This window comes from Leopardus geoffroyi, chromosome A2, assembly GCF_018350155.1.
Source record: "Leopardus geoffroyi isolate Oge1 chromosome A2, O.geoffroyi_Oge1_pat1.0, whole genome shotgun sequence".
Lineage (NCBI taxonomy): Eukaryota > Metazoa > Chordata > Mammalia > Carnivora > Felidae > Leopardus > Leopardus geoffroyi.
This window is the reverse complement of record NC_059331.1, coordinates 4,439,860-4,460,995: the sequence shown is the minus strand read 5'-3', so window position 1 is coordinate 4,460,995 and position 21,136 is coordinate 4,439,860. Positions and strand designations below refer to the sequence as shown.

Sequence of the window (21,136 nt, the reverse complement as noted above, 5' to 3'; positions counted from 1 at the left end):
GACCCTATGGTCTGCAAAGCCAAAAACGTACTCTGGCCCTTTACAGAAGAAGTTTGCCAACCCCTGATTGAACTCAATTTACTATATTAATCCCTACCGGTGAGTAACTGTAACCAAACTACAGGTTCAAGGCCTTGTTCGTTTCCTCTGTCTACTTTTTTATGTCCCTTTTTAAAACAAATAAGTGTGCTTGTAAATTATTTAATTTTGGGATAATGGCATGTATAAGTCAATATGGACAGTTAACACTGAATTAATAAGCAAGCTGATGCTTGTGGGCTGTGATGACTTACCAAGAGTGCAATTACCTGCATGAAAGTCGTAGAGGCTTTCATTTACTTTCGTGGTGACTAAATACTTAATTAGTTAACCTTTCATTTACTGGGATCAATGTTACTTGACTTCTTTATAAAATGACAGATTTCCTATCCAGCCTCCATATATAGGTGTTAATAAGCTCAGTTAGGGACCTAAAAAGCATTAATTATTATTAAAATCTTTAAACAGTGTATGCCATGGGAGCTTCCTCCCTGGTTTTCCTGCCTTCACTCTTTCTCCCAATAGTCTAAGAAGAATATAGTTTAACCAGAATGTGTTGTGGCCCTGCTTGGAGTTTCCCTCAGGAACTGGGATAAGATTCAGACTTCTGGCCATGCCCTCGGGGTCTCTGCTGTTGTCTCCAGCCCCCTGCCTTCCCTTGCCACAGGGCCTTTGCACCTCCTGTTCCCTGTGCTGGGAGTGCTTGCTCCCATCTCCCTATGTCTGGCCAGGTCTCATGTCAGCACCGTCCTCCACAACACCCTTCACTGGCCTGGTGACAGCTTGGGAGCCCCTTTTCCACCACCCCTCCCCACCGGCTCTGTCCCTCTGCCTTCTCCCTTTGTCACGGCCCAGAGCTCTATGAAATAACCTCGTATATCTGGTGACTGGTTTCTTGTCTGAGTCTGCTGCATGAGGATGTCCGCACCCCCAGATCTGGCTTGTTCACTGTTGAATCCTCTGAGCCTGCGCCTGCTTTTTGGTAAATTCACTTTGTTCCTTTCTGTTTATTTATAGTTTAAGTTTACATACAGTCATGTTTACATTTTGGGGTGAGTTTTCTCACACATGCATAGGTTCTGGTAACCACCACCCACCAAGTGGGCAGAGAGCAGTTCCAACACTGGGGTGCGTTCTCTTGAGCTGCCCCTCTGCAGCCAGACCCTCACTCCACCCTTGACCCCTGGCCACCCGCTCTGCTCCCCTCCCTGTCGCTTGGCGTAATGCCTTCGAGACTCATCGTGCCATCACACGCGTCGATGGCTTGTTCTTTTCATTGCTGAGTTGTACTCCACCGTACGAATGCTCCACAGTCGGTTTGTCCAGCAAATTTCCTCTTGGTGTTTGATATTGAATTAATATTAAAGCCTCTGGCCGTGTAAGTGGTAGCATACTGTAGACCAAGTGGGTCGAATAGCAGTGGTGTTCCTTGTACACACCGCATTCACGACAGAGCGTGAGTGGGGGAGGGGCAGAGAGAGAGGGAAACCCAGAATCGGAAGCAGGCTCCAGGCTCCGAGAGCTGTCGGCACAGAGCCCGACGCGGGGCTCGAACCCACGGACCGTGAGATCATGACCTGAGCCGAGGTCAGACGCCCAACCGACTGAGCCCCCCGGGCGCCCCGTGCTTCATTCTTTTTGATGGTGTCATGGCATTACACCAGGGATGTACCGTAATTTATTGAATGATTTTACTACTGATGAACATTTAAGTTGTTTGCAGTTTTTTTGTGACTTCGAGTAACTCCGCCAGGGCCCTGTAGATCCTGTTTTCACAGCTGTATTGAGATATATTTTACTTACCACAGAGTTGGCCCATTTAGAGTGTGTAATTCAGTGGGTCTTTGTGTATCCTTGGGGCTTATGTAACCATCACCACTGTCTAACTCCAGAACATTTCCATCACTCCCAAAAGAAGTCCTGTCCCCATTAGCAGTCACCCCAACGCCACCCCCCCCACCGACCCCGGCGCCCACTAACGCACTCTCTGTGGGTGCGCCTGTTCTGAACATTTCACATAAATGGCTTTTGTGTCTGAGCGTTGTGTGTTCAAGGTCCATTCACACTGTGGCGTGAGTTAGAGCTTCACTCCTTCTTACGGCCGAGTAACATTCTCTTGCGTGGATAGACCACATTTTGCTTAATCAGCTGATGGACACGTGAGTTGTTTCTGCTTGGGAGCTGTTATGAATCCTGCTGCTACGAACACCAGGGTACAGCACTTGGCCCTTTGCCTCTTCGGACATGTGTGTTTCCATAGGATCAGTTCCGAGGGAGAAAGGAAATCGTGCTTCCGGCTAGCTCTGCATCCCTGACAAGTAGGTTCAGACACGTCCCAGGCCTTGAGGGATGCTCAAAGGTCGTTTTCTGCGGGGGCCGACCCTGCTCTCGGGCAGGAGCCCCTCGCTTTGTTGCGGGGCTTTGCATCAGCCTTCATCAGTTTAACAACACAAAGCCTGGAAACTTGTAGCAAAGAAGAAAAGGCCAAGAGGGTCTCCTTATGGGGAATTGAAGAGACCCACCAGCTCCCGCTCCGTCTCCGCCAGGAACGACAGCACTGGACACATCTGCGTCAGGCACCACTTGTCAAGCGATGTAAGAGATGCTCGGCCGTGGAAAATGTACCGTCTACGCTCTGAGGTCCCACGGAAGGACAGGATGCCTGAGAAGGGAAAAGGAGGCAATGATAAAATGTAATTTTTATGACAGTAAGGCAGCAGGGTTACGTTGGAAGTTTGGCCGGATGCTGCGAGAGGCGTGAGTATTAAGTATTGGCCAAAATGATGAACCCGACAAATATGCCCTGGGATGGACGCAGCACACGGTGCGAGCCATCCCCCGAGGCGTTTAGCATGCTTGTTTGCCTGTGAAATCCCAGATAGCAAAGCGTCTCCCTGCTTTCAGAGTTTCAGATCAATGAACAGGCAAAACCCGGCAGGAGCTCTTGGCTACCTCGTAACGGAGGGGATTCCGACCAGGACTTTAATGGATATTTACGGAGCGCTTCCCATGTGCAGCGCTGGTAATTAAACTCCACGACTGTCAGCCTCACCTTGTTCAGCATGGTGGCCCCCGGGGGGCAGACAGTAGGTATTTGCTCCGTTTACCGGTAGAGAAATGGAAGCTCCGAAGGCCTTAAGTCACTGGCTGAAGGTCACCAGCTAGAAGGTGGAGGACACGGGACTTGGACGCAGCGCCTCCTCTCAGGAAGCATGTTCTGTTTACACGGCCTCATCGCTCTGCTTGGGCCGTGTGTCGAGGGGAAGACACGGGCCCTGGGCGCTCTCCCCTGTCGCGCACTCAAGGGTAGGAGGATGCTGGTCGGGGAGGAGAGCAGGAGTGAGGGGGAACGCTCAGGGAGGGCACTGGCGCCCCCCTGCTCCTCTCAGCAGGTGCCCCTGCCCTGGGTGCCTCCTACCCTGCCCCCAGCTCCACAGCGGCCCCCACCTGGGCCCAGCAGCCCGCTTGGGGTGGGACTGCCCCATTCCATCTTCTGTCTTCTTGAGTGTTGACCTTGACTGGGACACTTCCCAGAGCCCCTGAGGCCTGCACAGGCCTGTCTAGCGGCTACAAGAAGTCCCCGTGTGGTTAGCCGCGGTCACACACAAGTAAGGACCAAATGCACACGTCCTATCCGCCAGAGAGAGAAGAATCCGGCAGCTTTCTGCTGGTCTCCTGCACCCTCACAGATGTCCTCCTCATCAACACGCGCTGAGTAGTAGCCCGGGGAGATGCCTTAGATCCCCAGAGAGGGGCACCGAGCCCACACCACTGAAGTCAGCCATCCACGCTTAATCTCCTCTTAAGCATGAAATTCGGGTGGCGCCTGGGTGGCTCAGTCGCTTGACCGCCAGACTTCGGCTCAGGTCATGATCTCAAGTTCGTGGGTTCAAGCCCCGCGTCAGGCTCTGTGCTGTCAGATCGGAGCCTGGAGCCTGCTTCAGATTCTGTGTCTCCCTCTCTCTCTGCCCCTGCCCCGCTCGCACTCTCTCGCTCTCTCTCAAAAATAAATAAATGTTAAAAAAAAAAAAATTTAAGCATGAAATTCAGGTCGCAAAAGAGATTTGACTTCCGCAGAAGGCAATCGCGTCTTCATTATCCCAGGCAGTAGTAAGCTTTAGAGGGCTTTTTATTGATTCGACCCGACTTTTTTCTTTACTCCAACAGTTTCAAATTTCATTTGGACAGAAGTGTCTCAACTGTTTATCTTTTTAAAAATCCGGCTGAAGTAGTAGTAAATGCTTTTCAAGCGTAGTGATGGTCCAGATCGCCCAGCAGCTAGGCGACGTCAGCCCCGAGACTTCCAGAAGCAAGGAGGATTGGAACCAATATGGGGCCTGGGAGGACGGGGGTGGGGGAGAGGCGGCCAGCGGAGGCCGCTCACTGTTACTTGTGTTACGTTTCAGAGGACTCCTCTCTGTTGCTCTTGCCACCTTTCAAGCAGAGCTAGAACATTCTATTCCAGTTTTTTCCAAAATTATCTTGTGCTCTGCTTTGGGAGCTGACTTAATACGGAGCCGGGAATGGAGACACCAAAAACAGAAGCGCACAAAGCCAGGCATTTGTGCCCGACAGAGCGAGCTGCCCCCTGGTCTCACGCCCCACGGTCCCGCCCCGCTGCACGCCAGCCCAGAGCGCCTGCTGAGAAAGACGAGGGCCCACCTCAAACCTTTATGAAATAAGAAACCATTTAAAATATTTTCAAGGTTTCATGGCACCTTCTTAATTAAAAAATTAAAATGTCCCCCCAACCTTTTGATTAGAATGCCTTCTGAAAATGGAATCTGTTTCAGTGTATCGTCTTAGAATTAATTAGGGTTCGTTAAACAAAAAAAAACAAAAAAAACAAAAAACAAAAAAAACACCTAACATATCTCCAAGACTTCTCTCTTTGGATTTAATTAGAAAAATTAGTTTAACACTTTTGTAAAAGGCTGTTTTGCTCCGTTTTGTCAGAGCACACTGAGGTTTGCACTGGGGTTGAAACTTTCGCGGGGACAGACACAGAATGTGCTTTTGTTCTCGTAGGATTGGACGGCGGGGCCAGAGATGAGGTGGGAGGTGACAGGTTGGATAAACATTTCCAATTTTGCCTTTTGTTGCTTCATTTTCATTTCCTCAGAGACCCCTGGGTCCTGCCGAAGGGATGTCTGACTAGATTCTTGGTCCCGGGCCCCTAGAGGCGCAGCTCCCAGGCCACTTGAAGCAACGAGAGGTCCTCCCAGCACGGGACAGCGTGCCAGCCCAGTGCCGAGTGCATTGGTGGCCCCAGCCGGAGGACTCTGCGTTTGAAACTCCCACAGCAGGATTCCTGGCCGTGCTTGTTTATCTTACACTAAATTTCTTGGTAATCTTGCATACTTCAAGCATGACTTAGCAAGAAACACACTTTTGTTTTTCAACGTGATGCTGAGACTTTTTCTTACTTAAGCTTGCATGTTTGTACGTTGACATGGCAGAAAAAGGAGCCGTATTAGAACTAGTCTCTAGCAATCGTTGGACCTGGAAAGATCAGACATTTTGGTGGCTCTGGAAAGAGGTGCATAGTCATCATAAAGAAAGCAATGAAAAGAGCAAATCGCATGTGGGGCGAAACACGAAGGATGGGTTCTGTGAGGCTGTTGAGGGGGACCCACAGGGTGGGGGGCAAGCGTGGGGTTGGCTCAGTCCGTCGTAACAATACCACGGACTGGCCGGCTTCTAAACCACGGAAATCCAGTGTTCCCAGTTCTGAGTTCGGGTGCTGGCATGACCGGTGAGGGCCCTCTTCGGGGCAGCAGACTTCTCACTGTGTCCTCACAGCCTGGAAGGGCTGAGGGAGCTCCCTGGGGCCTCTTTCATAAGGGCGCTCAACCCCCTCCCCAAGACCCCACCGCCCAACACCTTGAGCATTAGGTGTTGCCACGTATGAATTTGGGGGGGACGCAAACTTTCAGACTCCTGCATGGGTAGATGGAGCCCTGAAGCCTGGGGCCCAGGGAGGCCATGTGGGGGCTCGTCCCTGGCTCCAGCTCACCCTTCTCAGCCCGGGCTCTGCCGGAGACTCTGGCATGAGATCTGCAGACCTGAGTCATCTTGTGCGATGCCCAGCTCCCACCCCACGCTTCAAGCCTTCCACCTTGCTGAGGTTGGAGGCCTCCCAGCAGCCGTGCAGGGGCCAGCGCTCTGGCTGTCGGGGGCTTGAGTAGACTTGGAAGGGCCCTGGAATCGTCACACAGGGACCCCACAGCTGAGGGATGGCACTGGGGACTGGGAGCTCCTGAAGAGACTTGCGGATTTGGGATAACCCATTTATGACTTGGTGGTACCCCACCTCTCCCTGCGTCTGGGCGGAGGCCCTGTCCTGGGCTGGTGGACCAATGGCCACGTGCAAGTTCTGGCCAGCCCCTCCTCTCTTCTGCGGGATCTCTCCATCCCGTCTCACCTGTGTAACGGCACTCCGCCAGCAGTTCTCTCCACTCCCGCCCGCTGGGTCCTGCCCGTCCCTTCTTCCATTTCAGAAGCCCTCTCCCAACTGGACTTCCCATTTCCATGGCTACCCTCTTCCTCTCCTTTCCTTTCCAGCAGAGATGCCTCAAGGGCTGCCTGTGCCTGGGGTCTCCAGTTCCACGACTCTTGGTTTCTCTCGAATCCCCCAATCTCTGTGGACTTTGCCCACAGGGTTCCCCTGGAACTGCTCTGTCACGTCACCATAATCCAGCGATCAGTTCTCAGCCCCCAATTCAATTAATGCTCAGGATGCTACTCGGTTTGCTGGATTTCCTCCTCTTTAGGATCGCTAAATGGTGGAGAGCCAAAGAGCCCAACCCTGGGCCTCTTCTCCGCCCTCTTTTGATGAGCTCAGCCAGGCTCCTGGCCTTAAGTAGGCATCTATACCCTGCTGGCTCCAGTCCTTGTCAGCGGTACACTGCTGACTCCAGTCCACATCCTTAGACACTATGCACATCTGTACATCTGTATACTAAAACTCTGGCCCAGGGCATCTGGACACTGGTGACTCCAGCCTACCACTTGCCCCTCCGGCCCTCACTTATATATCTGTTGACCTTCTCAGCATTCCAGCTTGGGTGTCTAAGAGCCTCTCACCCACCTCACATCTTTAAAACTCAACTTCTGAGTGCTCCCCAGTCCTCGTGCTTCTCCCTCGGTTTTCCTGATCTCATCCTTTTCCCTGCCAAAAATCTTTGACACAGTCTTAACTCCCTTCTCTCACACCCCACATCCAGCGCATCAGTAGATCCTATCGACTCCACCTCCCTTTATCCAGAGTCTGACTGCTTTGCACCCCTCCACTGCCATCACCCAGGCTCAGCCACGTCACCATCTCTCACCTGGACCATCACACCACCCTCTTAGCTGCTCTGTCTCCTTGCATCCTTTTCCTTCTTTGCCTGTTCTCAACCCAGTAGCCAGAGGCACCTGGTTAAAACCAAGTCAGATCAGATCATTCCCTGGGCTAAAACCCTCTGATCACTTCTCTTTCATCCTGAGCAGAAGCCGAAGCCTGTATGATTGTCTCTGTGGGCCTTTCCCCCTCTTCTTGTCTCCTGGTTTGCCCAGCTCAAGTCACCGGCCAGGCATGGCCTCATCTCAGGGCCTTTGCACTGGCTATTCCCTCCACAGGAATGCTCTTCCCCTAGATGGCTCAGCCCCTCACTTCCCTTGTTTCCTTAATGAGTCTTCTGGGGGAGGCATTCGGCAATCCTTTAAAAATTGCAACCCCATCTCACCCCACTGCTCCCTGCCTCCACTCCATTCCCATCCCCCACTTCTGGCATCTATCGCCATCTGACATATTGTAGATTTTCTTATTTTGTTTACTGTCTCTATCCTTCCCCACCCACCCCCACTACCTGGGGACAGAATATAAGTTCCAGAAGGGAAGGGAACTTTGTCTGTTTTGATTAGTGGGAAATGCCTGGCCCATGCCAGGCACTCAATAAATAGTTTGTATTGAGATCAATGAATAATGTACAGAGGATCCCCATGTCAATCCTCTTTCCAGAGATGGGGTTTGGGACCCTCACAGCTGTGTGTCAGAGCCTCCCTTCAGATGCAGAGCGCAGGCAGAATTGGCAGTGTCCCCTAGGCCTTGGGAGCAGTGACTCCCACACTTTCAGCTGCTGGTGGTCTCACTTCCAGGCTAGAGATCAGCATTACTGCTTTGCCATGCGTTAATGGCCCAAATATCTGGCTTCAAACTTCCCATCTCCCTAGAACCCAGGTTCAGATTTTAACAGTGTGGAGTCTGCCTCCCCTTACTCTTGAGGAAACACTTTCATTCTGACTTGTTTATTCAAAGAGCGCCTCCTGTATGCTCTCTTAGGAAAAGAAGGTTGCTTTGCGTCAGTCATGTCTATCTCAAAGGCCAGGTTTCGCTGGAGGCCAAACCTCAGCTGGGAGCTGAAAGTGTATACCTTAATCACGCACAAATCTATCAGTGCCGGGTGCCTTTATAACCTAAAATGTGGACCCACTGTGGCTACGGCCACATACTTCCTGTTCTGTCAGCGTGTTTTAAGATTCTTGGCCATGCCCCCCCCTTAGAATAAGACCATCCCCTTAGAACTGTGCCCTCCCCTTGGAAGATGGGGTGCTATCCCCTTCCCTTCCAAGTTCCAAAGCCCAAATTCCTCTGGACAGAGCCAAGGCTGGATTGGCTTTGAGGTTAGCTTGGATTTTTTTCTCGGTGGATCAAGATTGGCCAAAGCTAGACACCTCCCTATCGCTGCTCTCCGAGACTGTGTGTCCCTGTGCTTCCCAGGCCTGGCTTCCTCTTCCTCTTCCTCTTCCTCTTCCTGTTGCTGAGTGGGGCAGGAAGAGCAGGCACAGGGACACCAGATGCTGTCGGTTCCTTCCCGCAGAGTCCCAGGAGGCACTTCTAATGCTGAGTCAACAATTTGGTTTGCACTTATTTGTATGTACGTGACATTTTCAAAAGTCTTGGAAATTAGGTATCTACTCCTCTGTTCTTATGTCTTTTTCAACTAGCTCAATCCCCAGTTAGTTTTGGTTTGTATGATCCCTGCCCAGAAAACGCATGTGCAGCTATGAATATCCCACATTGTTTGCTTGATGATAAATAAATTCTTTCCTCTTGGAGAACAAGGCACTTTCTCCTCCCGGCGCTGGGAAGGCTTGTAGACGTCTCTGCTCTGATGCTGACCGCGGGGAGATTGGTCCTTCTTGGGTTTTGTTATTTCAGAACAAATATGGTAAACTGTTTCCCCCTTGGTTACTATAGAGAAGAGATTATTTGCCTTTCTCTTAGGGCTTCTGAAAATAATAGATTACATATTTGGGAGGGTTTTTTTTTAGATCTGGTTAATGTGAGATAGAGGGGATTGCTCCAGGGATGACATTGTTTGGTTTGGGAAGTATTCTTGCCGTTGCCCAGCAACAGGCTCTTAGAGCCGGGAGTGGACTGCGTTGTCCCTGGCAACCGTTGTTACTCAGCAAACAATGAGGGCCAGCAAACAGCGCCAGGACTGCGGACTCCAGGTTTTAATTGAACATCTGCATATATTTTTCTCTGATGAAATTATGTTTGAGTTTGATTTGCCACAACAGGTAGACCTGGGTCCCCCTGGGGTCTCCGTGGAAGAAACAGCTCATCCGGGGGGAAGAACCTTTAGCCATTTGAACATATCCTAGACTGCTCTCCACTGGAGACTTGTTTCAGTCCCGAGTAGAATTTCTTTTTTGATCTAATTCCTCGTGTTTGTAAAATTATTGCCTGGCCAACCTACTTTTCAAGTGCTTTCCAGCGTGATGTTTTCCTTGCGGCTGCTGGAGAATATCAGAAAAGCCGGGACCTGAACCCAGTGGGTCACATGTGACAACATTCACATATAAGATTGGCTGGTGACGGACACTGGACCCAGAGCCTTCTGGTTCTTTACTCTGCCTCGCTCTTCCCGTTGAGAAGTTGGATACTCGGGTGACCGTCAGGCGAACGCGTATATTGCGCATATTGGGGAAGCAGATGTGTTCCCTCTAACCGGAGCGGAAAACCCTCACCCCGTGGAGGGGCACTTTGCAGCCACCCCGTGGATTTTGATCAAAACAGTGTCACTCCCCACCTCCTCCTCAGTGAGCCAGAGATAGCGACTGTTTACCAGGGCTGGTTGCTTGGGTAAACATGCCCCTGCGCTTCATTCAAAGCCGGTGACACATTTCTTTCCCCCACTCTCGGCCCCGCCCTCCCGGCCCCGCCCCGCCCCGCCCACCAGCCAGGGCTATAAACTGGGAACTGTCAGTCAGCGCGGGCTCTCGGTGGGGGCTCGGTCCCGCCTTGTTCATCTCGCGTGCAGTGTGTCTAAGGCAGCAGCGACCGCAGAAGTGCACCCTGTATCAGAGCACAGCGCCCGCGGTCGGTCAGACAGCTCCGTGGTGAGATTCGCTTTAGTTGTACGGATCGCTTGGTTTACGGGCAGCTCGCTCTGTAGCTGAATGCCCTGAGGAGTGTCCCTTGCACTTTTCGCCAGCACCCCGGCTAGTGTCTCGGGACAATGGGAAGTATGTGAACAAGCTTCCGACTTAGTCTTGCAGCCAAAACTTACAATGGGATGTCATTTGCGTTCTAGAACAAATAAAAGCAAGCTGTGAGTATCTACAAAAGGCAAGCTTGTTAGCCACCAGCCCTGTTAGATGCGATAATTAAGATTCCAGTGACAGCAAGCGTTACTGGAATCAAAATGAGTAAGTTCTGACTTACACTAAGATGCCCCAAAAGATGAATCAGAATACAAGATTCTTCCCAAGATTCTTCCTGTAACCTGTTAACAGCAGGATCGCGGGAGAGGAGTTTGTGCTGAGGAAGTCAGTCCTTCCACAGAAATGCTACTATGCATTCCAGAAAATTGGCAAGTGCTTTGTCAGGAATTGTCGCCTCGCTTAAAAGCTTCCTATTAAATGGATCATTTAAAAAACTTCCCCACGGAGATACCTCCCCCCACGTGAGGACTTGCAGCTTGGGCAAAGCGCTTAACATCTTCGGGTCCCTTCATCCTGCGGGCAGAGGAGCAGGGCTGGCTGATTCGTACGGGCCCCTCCAGTGCAGGCCTGTTACGGGGGAAGTTCCTGATGTTCAGCTCGGCCGTTTGTCTGCTTCCGAAACTCCGGAGTGAGGGGTGACTCCCGAGAGGAGTCGGGGTCACTTGGAAAGGTCCCGGGTGTGATGCTGGCAGCAGGAGAAAAGCCAGCCTCTCCTTTGCCTGAGTCAGTCGTGGAGGTACCGCCCGACGCTCGGGCCTATTGGCCATTTCCAGGAACAGGAAGTGCCCCTGTCACTGGGCAGCACCGTCCTGTGCGGGGTGGGGTCAGTCGGGCAGATATCCTGGAGCAGGGAGCCCCCGGCCGGCCCCTGGTCGGCCTGCCTTGCTCCTCCTCTCCCAGGCTGTTGGGGGCGCTCTAAAAGCCTTGTTTTCTTGAGGACGGCCTCGTCCGGGAACCAAACATGCACAACTGGGAGACAGAAAGCAGAACCAAGGGCAGTGAGCATAGAGAATGGCTTGGTTAGTCTAGAAGTACCAGGTTCAGTGAGGCCGTGGCGTCAGACCAGTGGTTCTCAAAGGGGGCCGCGCTGACCTTCGGGGAACACCACTGGGTGGTGTCATTTGGGGTTGTGATGAGGAGGGGAGGCCCCTGGCATGGAGTGCGTGGGGCCGGGGATGCTGTCCCACCCCCCACAGTGCCTGGGATGCCCCACAGAGAACAACGTGGCCCCAAACATCTGCAGTGGGGAGGGGGGAAATGGTGGTTCAGAGAAGCGCCCCTCAAACTTTCATGCACGTACAAATCTCCCGGGAATTGGGTTGAAATGCAGGTTATAGTTTATGAGCAGTTCCAGAAAAGGCAGAGCAGTGCCTCTCACCCCCTGCTGACTAGTCCCCTAGGGGACACTTGGTTTCCACAGCTGGGGGTGCTCCTGGTTTCGAGTGGGTGGCAGCCAGGATGCTGCTCAGCCTACCCCCCTCCCCGCCCCCATACACAGGGCCCCGGACAGCCCCCCCGCAGCCAAAACTGATCCAGCCCCAGTGGCCACGGCACCGAGGCTAGGGAGCCCTGCTCTAGACGGGGGGGGGGGGGGGGGGGACAGACGGCGGGTGTTCATCGCTGTGCATGGTGCTGCTTGGGTCCATTTGGAAGCTGCCGATGGCGGCTCCCTGTGACCCAGCAGTCCTGTTCTAGCGGTCACGGGTGGGTGGACTTTGAGGGCCGCGGCGCTCTCTAGCCTCAGCCCTGCTTTCCGGGGCCGCATCAGTCCCATCCTGGCAGGTGTCATCGCCCCTGTCCTCACAATCGCTGTGGTGCTCACGGGGACGCCAGTCCCAGCCTCCAGTGGACCCTCACACCAGAATGGCCCCCACCCACCTTGTCCCTGCCAGTCGGGACCTCTGCAGCCACACTGACCACCTGCAGAGCCGTATATTTGGTGGAGGCAGCACAGTGGCCCGCACCCAGGCCCACGGGCTCGGAACCTGGCACATTGAATTCCGTTGGGATTGAACTGGGGGTGCCGAGGGGTCGGGTAACCATCCCATTCAGACCATAGAGGAGGCCTCGCTTTCTCCAGAGAGCGCCAGCCAAAGTGGGTACAAAGCAGAGGGCAGGACGGGGAGGGCTGCAGAAGACGAAGCCCAAGTGGATAGGCCGTAGTGCCCAGATGAACCCGTGAGGCTGGGAGAGGGCCGAGGGGGGCGCGGAAAACACGGTGGCAGCGGGGCCACGGGGCATGGGATGTGCCCAGCTGGGCAGGGGCCCCCGGCGTGCTCCCCACTACGATAGCACTCTGCTTTCTGGTTGCTTTGTGGGAAAAGACGGAGGGGACGGTGGCATCGGAGTCATTATTGACAAGTCCCTCCCAGTGACTGAGTGGCAGGAAGAGCCGCTTCTTGACTTGAGTCCAGCTTGGACCCGTGTCGTTCGTCCACACGAATCATTTCAGCTGATCCATAGCTCCAGCCAGTGACGTAAGCTCAATTACGTAGACGCCTGTAGAGCAGAAAACTGAGCTCATGATATTATTCCGAGTTCTCTTTGCCGCGGGGCGGAGGAACAATTTACACGGGAAGGAGACGGCCTCTGCAGCACAGACAGTGGGAGCCTCGGGGGCCTTTACAGACCAAGTGCGCCTCCTTTGCCGAAAGGGGGAAGACCCGGTTCGAACCCAGCTCTGCCTCTTCAGGCCGTGTGGCCTCGAGCTCTCGCTTGACCTCTCTGAGCCTCCGTTTGTCCCTTGTTGTTTCTAAAACGAGGATGATAATGGAGTAGCTTCCCGAAGAGTTAAGTAAGATCACACTTGGCCCAGAGTCTGGGGTACAGTTAGGCCGAACCGCATTGCTGGCCGCTGCCGATGCAGGTGTCTTTGGGGTTCTCACCCTTCTCCTTTTCCACTAGGTTGTATTCTATTTATCAGGCACCGGCTGGGGGCCAAGCTCGGGACGGGCACGCCTCATGCATCATTGCACCTCATCCGCCGACCCCTTTCTCAGATAAAGAAACTGAGGCCACAGTGAATGACGGAACTAAGATCCGAACTCATCCGTGAGAGTCCACACGGCGGGTCAGCCACCTCAGTGTTTGCTCAGAAGTTGTGCCTGCCTTACGTCTGCGATGACGGCTGCTGGGTCTTTTCCGTGACAGAGCTGAGACCCTATGGCGGGCTGGGAAGCGGGAAGCGAGCCAGGTGTCTGTTCCCGGGATGCGCTCACGGAGCGGGGCTCTCGGACCAGCTCTGAGCAGACAGCCTTCGTGTCAGAAGGTCTGGAGCATCCAGGGCAGGCTGGGCCGCCTCGTGAGTGTGAACCGCGCCTGGAACCACGTGACGCTCGATGCTCAACCTTCTCGAGGACCACAGACCCTTGGCATCAGAACGTGACAGACGCCGCCCCACCCCTCAGTGGCCAGACTCCTAGTAGCCCTTGATTTCGGACCGGCAGTGTTGCTCTGGAGGCAGACCCAGAACTTCCAGTGTGCAAGGAGGAGGAGGCCGGGATTGCACCAGGTCCCTGGGAGGCGGGCGGTCCGGTCCGCGCTGGAGACATCGTTCGACGTGGCCCCGAGGCCTGGGGACATGCCTGCTGACCTGAACTAGTCCAGTGGCTTAGGAGGCAGAGAGGAAGCGGCAAGTCTGAGGAAAAGAAGTGGTTGGAAACCAAGTCTGGTGGCGTTCAAGGGATTATGAACGAGCGGCGGAATTGGGCTGCCTCCCAAAAGCGTATTTCCTGGGTGAAGATGCCCGTGAGGGCTGGGTGGTTTTTAATTCACGCACCCCCTAAACCCATGACGTTGTAAACAGCAACCAAAATCAGACTGCATGTGAGTTGACGTAACCATATCTTAGTTTGGACAATTTGTTTTTTTGAGAGAGAGAGTGAGTGGGGGAGGGACAGAGAGAGAGGGAGACAGAGGATCCGAAACGGGTTCTGTGCCAATAGCAGCAAGCCCGAGGTGGGGCTCGAACTTGTGAACTGCGAGATCATGGCCTGAGCCGAAGTCAGACACAACCAACTGAGCCACCCAGGCGCCCCCAAAATTTTAAACTAATTGCCAAATCGTGTCCTTTAGGGAGGAACGTAAGTGGGTGTTGCCCCGTTGCGATGGGGGGTGGGGGGGAAGGCCGCTGTCCTTTGTGATGAGAGTAGCCTGTCCCACCCGTTGCATCCTGCCTGGAGCCCTTCAGACGGCCAACTTGCAGGGCTCGGGCCCGCTCCTCTGCTGGACGGCGAGGGAACGTTTGGCTGCTGTGAAGAAAACAGGAACAGAAGCCCAGTTCTTACCAACAGAAAAAGGAATTTGAATTCTGTCGATACTTCATTCCAGAGAAACTCGGAGCCAGCTCCGACCCTTCAGAGTCGGCTGCTGCAGAAGAAAAAAATGAAAAATTGAGGAACGACGGGGCGTCCGAAGGGTTTAGGCAAAGAAGGAATAATGGGGCACCCTTGCTGGCAGTTGAGACTGGATACCCCCCAGAAACGCTGGGGAAGCCTCTGCAGGGCCCACGTTTCTGCCTCCGGTTCTGCCTCTCGTTGGGCAGAATTGCGGTTACTTTGTGTCCGGGTCACTGCAGCGTCCTCCTCTGTTGTCCTTCCTGTTGGTCACCTGTCTACATGTGCCTCCTACCCAAGGGCCGTCTGTCCAACTCCTTTCTCGGACACTGCACTGCACTTAGAGCGGTGGCTCTCCTTCGGCCGCCATCGTTCCCCCAGGGGACGGTCGCCAGTGTCTGGAGACTCAGGGCCGAGGGAGGGTGTTCCCGGTGTGTGGTGGGAGGGGCCGGGGATGCTGATCAGCACCCCACAGAGCCCGGGACAACCCCCCACGGAGAAACAGGCTGATGTCTGCAGTGCCCAGGCTGGGAGCCCTGCTTTAGTGCCCACTGGGTGGGTGCCTCGGCGGGGATCCGAGAGCGAGAAAGGATGTGTTAACGAGTACACTTTTCAGCAAGGAGATGGACATTTAGATCTCCAAGTGCACGAGCCTTTTCCGGGTGCCTGGAGCTGAGCAGGGCTATCCCGACGCCAGCAGGGATAGTTGGGACAGAATCTAAAGTGGGCATCGCTGGCTCCTTAGACCTCGCGCCCACACTGAAGGAGGTCCAAGAGAGGCAAATGGACATGGTTTTTCTGGCCACCGAGATGACACTCGGAATGTCAAACGGGCATCAGGGCAGAAGCCGGGCTGGAAACAACGGTACTCTCTGAGGGCGTTCTGGACTTGTTGCTTCTTGTTCACGGGAAAATAGGAATCGCTTTCTCGGGGGCAAGGGGACCCTGGTGCCACTAGTACCAGGGACCAGGAGAGCATGAACTGAGAGCTTTGAGGAGGCCACGGGTCTCTCCCCACAGGAAGAGGGAAAGGCCCTGTGTCTCCCCAGAGCGGAAGTTAACTGGCCAATCAGAACGAAGGTAGCTAAAAGCGCCATTGTTGCCCCCCCCCCCCCCCCCGTTCCTGCAGAGATGACAAGATGTTTTCTAAATACCCATCCGACCTATGTAAGGCAGGCGACCCCTCCGCTCCGCACACGGAGGAACAGGAATAGAAAGGAGATTGCTTCAGGTTGTGGTGAGTCAGCGCCCGCCCGGCCAGGAGCAGGGCCCAGAACTGCCCTCAGCTTTTTCTGCGTTTCCTTTCCTGTCATTACTGGTTACTAGGTAACCGGAGTATTTTCCTGTAAACAGAAGCCTCTTCCCTTTGTGCCCAGGGCAGATCCATTCATCAGGCGGGCGTGATCCAGGCTGCTGCCCGCCGGTCCCCCCCCCCCCCACTGCCCCTCACTTACACGCGGGAAACCTGGGCAGAGGCTCCCCCTGCCGAGTGTCGCCGGCAGGGCCCCCAGGTCGGATGAGCCTTCTCAGGCCTGAGCCGCAGAGGGGGGCAGTCGCACCAAGGAGGCTGTTCATGCCCACTTCCTTCCCCAAGTGTGTCTTCATCAGGGACCAGGTGGCCAACGAAACCTGCTTGGCTTACAAACAACACACTGGGCGCGACTCTGAGCCCACCTGACGGGCTGGGCAATGGCTCGCATTCGAGGCCTCTCTCCTCTTGACTGACCATCTTGAGGCCCCCAGAGCCCAGTCGAAAGTGGCCACAGATGAAGGGAGTCAGAGGAAGAATGCTCAGGCCCCCGCCTGGGGCAGGGTTCTCCTGTTTAGGGGAGCAGGCAAGCGAAGCTGAGGGAGCAAGCAGGGAGTCAGACAGACTGATTCCCAGTTCCCGTTGCAAGTTCAAGTTCAGAGCAGAAGCACAGACCCGCACTCTTCCCTACCAGAGCGTGTCCAGGGGTCGAGGGTGACTGCCAGCACTCAGGAGCCTGACCAGCTGAGCGGAGAAGGCGAAAATCAGAATTTAGGGATTCCCCGACCTCACATCCTATGTGGTTGGTGCCCTTGTCCCTGGGGCCAGCCCTCCCCCTTCCCCTGCTGGTCCCTGTTCTGCCGGGTGGAGGGGTCACTCGCATCCAGCCTCACACCTTCTAGAAGGACTCCCCGATCCCCTGCCCTCATCTCCAAGGGCTGCTCGCATGGCAAGCCAGCACATGCAGAGAGAGGCGGTGACAAAATGTGCCTGCACATACCCTTTTGGACTGACGGCTAATTGCCGGGTGGGTTTTTATTTAACCTTGTATCACGGAAAACTCAAACATCTACCAATCAGCACACGGTATAATGAGCCCGGTGCAGCTATCACTGGGCTGTGCAGGTATCGTCATTGTGCCACTCTCGTGCCACTTATTCCTTCCCACCCCCAACCTCCACTCCGTTATTATATTTTTACAGGGTTTTCTGGGTTAAAATTTACATACTGTAAATGCACGAGTCTTGACTGTCACCTCTTGACAAATGAGTGTTCCATGTAATGCATACCCTGTTTTCATGGAGAATGTGTCCATCCACCTCCCCGGAAAGTTCCTGCCTGTCCCTTGCCCATCAGTTCCTGCCCCCTACACTGATCTGATTTTGTTGTTTTTCAGTATTTATGTGTTTTTGAGAGACAGACAGAGCGCGGTCTGGGGAGGGGCAGAGACAGAGACTCACAGAATCGGAAGCAGGCTCCAGGCTCCGAGCTGTCAGCACAGAGCCTGACGCGGGGCCCGAACCCACAAACCGTGAGACCATGACCTGAGCTGAAGTCAGACGCTTAACCGTCTGAGCCCCCCAGGGATCCCTGACTTTTTTTGTTTTTTAAAAAACCTTAGATTAGTTTTGTCTGTTCTACATCATGTACTCTTGGATACAGCTTCCTTCGCTCAGCATAATGACTTTGAAATTCACCCAGGGGTTGTATATTTCAGAGTTCATCCTCTTAGATTCATCAGTAATATCTCAGCGGTGTTCCCCTGTTAGCTTTTAGCTGCATCTTCTGTAATTTTTTTTAAGTAGTTGCTTTAGGGATTACAATCTGCATCTTTAATCTAGCACAGCCTACAGTTTCTCATCCATTCTCCCGATGATGGACATTTGGGCTATTTCACTTTGGGGCTGTTGTGAATAAAATTGCTGTGAGCCTGTGTATACGGGGTTTCGTGTAGACATGTTTCCATATTTCCTGGATGAACACCTCGGAGATGCATTCTGGGCTAAAGGGTGGGTTTAACTTTCTAGAAAACTGTCAAACCTTTTTTCCAACATGGTTGTATCATTTTACATTCCCACACATGTGTGAGAGTTACGATTACTCCCTGTGGTCACAACATTGGTTGTTGTCAGATTTTATTTGAGCCATTCTAGCGAGTGTTTAGTGGTATCTCATTGTGGTTCTAATCTGCATTTCCCTGGTGACTAACAATGTTGAGCATTATTTCGTATACTTGTTGGGGATCTGGATATCTTTGTCAAGTGCCTGTTAAAGTCTTTTGCCCATTAGATTGTCTTCTTATTATTGAATTATTGGAGCTTTTTACATATTGTAAATAAAAGCGCTTTGTCAGATACTTGTTCTGCAAATATTTTCTCCCAGACTGTGGCTTACTGATTTGTGTTGTTGAAGTCTTTTAATGAACAGAAGTTTTAAAATTTTCACAAATCTAATTTATTGAGTTTTTCAGTCATACTTATTACTTTCTGCATTCTGTCTAAAAAAAATTTTGCCTATGCCCTTATGTTTTCTCTCCGAAGTTGTATAGTTTTGACTTCTTTGTGTAAGTCTGTGATCTAATTTAAAATCACTTTTGTGTGAGGTATTGGACAGGGATCGAAGTTCACTTGTTTTATTCTTCCCATATGGATATATAATTTGCTTAAACAATTTTCCTTTCTCTGTTGAATTGCTTTGTCACCTTTGTCAAAAATCATTTGAGGAGGGAAGGAGCTGGGGCTTCATTAGGGGGGAAAAAATTGAAAATGTAAGTATGGGTTGTTAGTTTCATATTGCTGGATTTGATTTATAATATTTTGTATGATTTTTCTGTATGTGTTCATGAGAGATATTGATCTAAATACTTCTCTTATAATGTCTTTATCAAGTTTTGGTATCAGGTTTTTTTTAAATTTTATTTAAATGCATGTCAGTTAACATAGTGTAGTATCGGTTCCAGGAATAGAATTTAGTGATTGTCACTTACATATAACGATGAGTGCTCATCGTGACCAGTGTCCTCCTTAACGTCCATCTCCCATTTATCACATTCCCCCACCCACCTCGCCAGTATCAGGGTTTTGATGACCTCCTAAAATGAGTGAAGTATCCCTTTCTGTATTTCTGATGGAATTGGTGTATTAATTTTTGTTTCAGTGTTTTATAGCATTTAACAGTGAAAGTCTCTGGGCCTGAAGTGTTCTCTGTAAGGAGGATTTCAATAACATATTCAATTTCTTTGTTAGATATTCCATCCACAGTTTCTGTTTCATCTTGTGTCAGTTTTGGTATGTTGTGTTTTTTAAAACACGTGTTCATTTGATCTAAGTTGGTGAATTTATTGGCTAAAGTTCATAATAGTTCCTTATCATTTTGGTTTCTATAAGATTTATGATATATCTCATTTTGCTTTTGATATTGGCAATTTGGGGGTTTTTTTTTCTTTCTTTTCTCTTATCAATCTTTTATAGGGGGTTGGCAATCTTTTCTCTAAGACTTTATCTTTTTTAGGGCAGTTTTAGGTTCACAGCAAAATTGAGAGGAAGATACAGAGATCTCCCGTGTCATCTCTGTCCTCACACATGCACAGCCTCCCCCTTCGCCAACATCCCCCCACCCCACCCCACCCCCGCCCCAGAGTGGTGCATTTGTAGAGGAAATCTGCACTGACACGTCGTTATCACCCAACGTGCATAGTTAACATTAAGGTCCACCCCTGATATGGTACATTCTGTGGGTTTGGACAGATATATGATGACATGTGTCCACCACGGTAACGTAGCATCACACAGGGTAGTTTCTCTGCCCAAAAAAATCCTCTGTGCTCCACCTATGATCCCTCCTTCCCCTTAAACCTCTGGCAGCCACTGATCACTGATCTTTTTACCATCTCCATAGTTGTTCCTTTTCCAGAATTGTCATATAGTTGGAATCACACAGCATGTATGCATTTACCTAATAGTATAAATTAGCATAAATAGTATAAAATAGTATAAATTTACTTTTACCTAATAGTATAAATTTATGTTTCCTCCAGGTCTTTTCATAGCTTTATAGCTCATTTCTTTTTGGAAGAAATTTCACTTTTGGAGAAATTTGGGTTCTGTTGGTTTTTTCTCCATGGTTTGTGGAGTTTTCTTTCATTATTTTTTGACTTTATTATTTCCTTTTTTCTACTAAAGTTTGGTTTGCTTGTCTTTTTGTAGCTTTCTACAAAAGGCTGAAAACTTGAATGGCTGATTTTTAAGCCATCCTTTTGAACTTAAGTTTGTAAAGCTAAACATTTCTCTCTAAGCACTGCTTTATATGCATCCCACAATTTTGATATGTGATGTTTTCGTTATCAGTCAGTTCAAATATTTTCTAGTTTTTCTTATGGTTTATTCTTTGACCTGTGGGTTATTTTAGAGGTGTATTTAAAAATTTCAAAATATTTAGCGTATTTCTAGATATCTTACTGACTTCTAATTTATTCCGTTGTTGTCAAAATACATATATTTACTTTATGGCCCAGAATATGACCCACCTCAGCGAATATTCCTTGCACATTTGAAAAGAATGTTCAGGTTGGTTTGTTGTGTTATATAAATGTCAGTTAGGTCCCTGTGGTTGATTGTGTCATCCAGATACTCTGCATCCTGACTGGTGTTTTTGTTTGGTTTCTATCAAAAGGGAAGAGTGTTTCCACTCCGAATCTCCACTGTGACTATTTATCTATTTTTTCCTTTAAGTCTGTTAATTTCTTCTTTGTGGTGATTTGAAGCTGTACTACTAGCTGCATGTACCTTTGTCATGATTAGGTCATCCTGCTGAGTTAATTGATAATTTTATCAGGATGAAATGTCCCTCATTATCTCTAGTAATACTCCTTGTCTCGAAGTTGCTTTTGTCTCCTCATTACAGCCACTCCAGCTTTCTTAAGATTAGAGTTTGCATGGTATGTCTTTTTCCATTCGATTACTTTCCACCTTTGTGTGCCTGTGTATTTAAAGAGGATTTCTTTGGGGGCTCCTGGGTG

At 51.1% G+C, this 21,136-nt stretch overlaps 1 protein-coding gene across 5 annotated transcripts in view; it reads left to right on the top strand.

The window, feature by feature from the left end:
- Positions 1-21,136, top strand: part of RFX2 (regulatory factor X2) — a 92,488-nt gene that overhangs the window by 24,329 nt on the left and 47,023 nt on the right. Inside the window, exon 1 of one of the 5 annotated variants that reach the window (XM_045491704.1) lies at positions 10,302-10,431. The exons of the other annotated variants lie outside the window; for them this stretch is intronic. The gene's annotated coding sequence lies outside the window, so the exon portion shown is untranslated. Of the gene's footprint in view, positions 1-10,301; positions 10,432-21,136 lie in introns of those variants that run through there. 5 annotated transcript variants of the gene reach the window in all.